This window comes from Hirundo rustica, chromosome W, assembly GCF_015227805.2.
Source record: "Hirundo rustica isolate bHirRus1 chromosome W, bHirRus1.pri.v3, whole genome shotgun sequence".
Lineage (NCBI taxonomy): Eukaryota > Metazoa > Chordata > Aves > Passeriformes > Hirundinidae > Hirundo > Hirundo rustica.
The window spans coordinates 6,011,190-6,015,361 of NC_053487.1; positions in this window are offsets into that span (position 1 = coordinate 6,011,190).

Sequence of the window (4,172 nt, forward strand, 5' to 3'; positions counted from 1 at the left end):
TGGGCGCACGTCCAAAATCACATCAGGTTTTACAAATGCACCCAGAAATTGAAAGCCTTTTGAGAACATGACATACTCCGTCAAAGGCAGTGAAAGAAATATCAGATCCATACAGTAGCGTGAGGCAGCAGATGCCAGCTGTCAACGTGTCATCGTCACCTAGGGGCAGGACTGTGAAACCACAACAATCACAACGAGCATCAGGCACACCAAGTGGAGCACCTTCCAGCAGTGGGACAACCATGTTGCACCGCTTTTTTCCAGTTTCATATAAAAAATCAACTTCTTCAGAACAGCAATTCAAGCAAAAGCCGAGAGAGCCTTTGTCGATGGTGAGGGACGATGAAGCTGCACAAGAAGAACAAGACATGTCAATCACTGATGATGACATCATCTGCATCACTGCTTCGGAGGGCATTCCTATCTGGACAGCAAAAGCATTTGATTTTTTGCATCAAGCATCATCATTTTTGTTATCTAAGAACTTTATGAAGCAGTTTTTCCAGCAATTCAGTGAAGCAGCTTCAGAATTCCAACAAGACCCAGTCTCCTTTCTCTCAACTTTTTCTTCCAAGGAAAGGTGTTGCAGAGAAATCGGGTGATGCCCAGCAATCCCTGGTTCCTGTTCTGCGGGAAAAGGAAAAGGAAACAAAACAGGATGAGGTAAAGCCTCAAAAACAACTAGATCCTGGAAAGGATGAAGCAGCAGTGAAGCTGCAAACAGCAATAAATTCCGGTGTTGGGCAAGACACAGGTTCCTGGTGCACGGGTATTTCGTGCAACAGATTGGACTGAAATAAGAAAGAAAGCGTTGAAAGGGGAGATGCTTCAGATGGGTTCAAGAAGTGTGGCAATGTCAGTGACTTATGATGCACAGGATGCAAACCCAAGATGGGAGCAATTGGATCATGAAGTCGTCAAAGATCTGATGAAAGCCATTCGTGATAATGGATTGGGGTCTCCGTACTTCAAACAACTTTTAAAAGGGACATTTAATATATATGATTTGACACCGTTTGACCTCAAATCCCTTGCTTCAATGATCCTCACCGACTCGCAGTTCATCATCTGGGAAGCAAAATGGAGAAGAGCTCTTAATGAGCTCAGGGACAAATATCAGGGAGGAGCGAATGCAGGCTTCACCATTGCACAACTGGCCGGTGATCCACCACTTGACAATCCAGCTCATCAAGCCAGACTTTTTCCTCGGGAAGTGTTGGCAGACATCAAGAATGCAGCCAGAAAGGCAATGGTGCAAATTCCACCAACAGGAGTTACAGAAAGTAGTTATACAGACATAAAGCAAGGTCCTTCAGAATCTTTTACCTCATTCATCGATCGTCTCACGCAAGCAGTGGACAGGCAAGTCAGTGATGAGGGGGTGAAACCACATTTCATTCGGTGTCTTGCATTTGCAAATGCCAATCCAGAATGAAAACGTGTCATCAGTGCAATGCCTGGCCAACCCTCTATGGCAGAAATGATAGAGGCATGCAGCAAGGTGGGAACACCACAGCACGTTGCAATGATTTTGGGAGATCAAGTGGAAAAGGCTGTCAAAGATGCATTCGCAAATTTTCAACAAAGACAATGCTACAAGTGTGGCAAACAAGAGCACTTCAAAAAGGACTGTCCAGAACTTGCAAAGATCGCAAGCTCACCGGATGCTTGTCCAAGGTGCGGTATTCATACTTGCTGCGCATGAGAACATTGTCGTAACTGTCCTGGGGTGACTGTGTATCCCCAATCATCTGTTGGGTGCAGGGAGGGGAGGGCAAGCGCGGTTTGTTTTTCCCCAGGAAAACTCTGCTCATCGGAGTGAACTTGAAGTGGGGGAGTTGGAACACGGCAAGATGAAAGAAGCTCTGTTATTTTTTCCCCGGGCAGTTAGTTAGTTTAGTGTTAGCGTAGTTAGATGCTGTAGAATAGCTGAAGCGTTTTTGCTTTTTTTTCTTTTTCTTTTTTCTTTTTTTTTTCCTTCCTTTTTGCTTTTTTTGCCCTCTCCTCGGAACTGTTCCAACCTCTCCGGACTAAGGACCTGGGGAAGCACCGGGGGCCTCCACAGGGGACCCACCCCACCAAGACCAGCCCTGCACATCTCCTTTTCTCCCAACGCCAGTGGAGATGGAGCGGTGGAGCACAGTGACGATCTTCAAGAGGAGACTTAATCTTTAAGTTTGTTATCCCTCTGTAAGAGGCACGAAGCTCTTGTCATCGGGTATTGTGCTGGGAGTGCTTTGCCTGTTTAATAAACAGGTTTTTTCCACTTCTCTCTGAGGAAGTCTTTTTCCCGAACCGGTTGGAGGAGGGGAGGGGGGCCCCGTGGGAGGGTTTCTCCCAAAATCTGCCTGAAACCACCACAAACTTCCTGGTGCCCAAACATGGGGCTCGAGAGAGTAGAAAAACCCTGTACTGATTAGTATTTAGCAGTCAGTAATTATGCTGCTTGAACTCATGTCTCTTGGGGTGGGGGCCTTGAGGTGTTTTGGATTCTTAGGCTTCTTTGAGGTCTTAATACCTTTGTGGTCCTTAGGTTTATTTGCATATCCAGAAATAGCCCCAATATTGTCATTAATATGCAGTTTTTACAGTAGAGGGACACGGATTAGAGTAGCTATTGGCCTTGGTTTAATCATAATAATTTGTAGGAAGTTTATAAAGGTGCTGAGATCTTTTCCTACTATGTATGGGTCATGGTTATGGTCATTCACCCTGTTTGTGGGAGGAGGAGCAGAGGATGAAGTGTTGCAGTCTTTCGTTTCCTTCTTCTCCTCTGAATCGGTTAAATCATTGTTGGAGAATGTTGAGTTTCCCCTGAGTGTTAAAGAGACCATCTTTCTGGTCTGTCATCTGGTAAGCCTCCTCTATACAGTCTGCAGCTTCTCTAGAATATGGGCTGAGATTTCTAGAGGGGCTGATAAAACTCCTGACCCAGGCAGAGGAAATCCTGAGTGGTGTGGAGAATGGGAGGATATGGGCCAACTCCTCAAGGAATTCTCTGACCCTGTAGTCTGGGATTTTCCACGGGAACAAATTCAGAATCCAGTGGAGTTGGGGAAATACCTGAAAGAGAGGTACCATGATGGCTCTAAGGGGGAGAAGATGGCTGCAGTAAGCTGGGCCCTGGCATATGCTTATCGCACATTGCTAGAGACTGTAGGGCAGCCGACAGAGGCAGGGGGGAAGGGATACAAATCAACAGCTACCCCAGTCACTCAGGCTACAGCCAACACCCCAGTTATGAAGCCAGCAGCTAAACTAGAACCTGAGCCTGAGTCGGCAGCTAAACCAGACACTAAGCCTAAGCCCCTGGCAGTTGCTCCGGCAAAGAAGCACACAGTCAAAACCGATCGACCAGTGGACGATGATGACCCAAGAGAAGGACCTTCACCAAAATCAGAAGCCAAAGCTTCTGGCACAGGGTCAGAAGCCAATATTGATTCCTTTTCCCTGAAAGACCTTCGGAGCCTAAGAAAAGATTACCGGCGACAACCTGATGAATCTATAATTAGTTGGTTAGTCCGTCTTTGGGATGCTGCAGGCGAGGCTACAATTCTGTATGGCACTGAAGCGAGGCAGCTGGGATCCCTGTCACATGATCCAGTCATCGACCAGGAGATGATGAGAGAGGCTAGTCCTTGCAGTCTCTGGATACGGGTCCTAGGAAGTGTGGCAGAAAGATACTTGTGTGCAGATGATCTCTATATGCAGCAAACCCCATGGAAGACCATAGAACAAGGGATTTAACGCTTGAGAGAAATGGCAGTGGCAGAGATGGTTTTCTCAGATGACATAAACACTAAGAACCCAGACTTGGTATCATGTACATCTGTGATGTGGCGAAAACTTATACGACTCGGGCCATTAGAATACGCTTCTGCTTTAGCAGTAATGAAGCGGGAGGACATGAAAGAGACGGTGCTTGATACGGCAAAGAAGCTCCGAGCATATGCAGATGCTGTGCATGGCCCAACACACGCCAGAATCGCAGCTGTGGAAACACATCTACAGAAACTAGAGGATAAGATAGATGAGAATCATAAGAAACTCAGGGAGGAGATTAGAGAGGACCTTCTCCAAATCTCAGCAGTACAGATCAGAGGTTCTGATACCCAACGTAGACGCTCCCCAGCTAGGGAGAGAGGATACACTCCACGTGCTGAGCTGTGGTT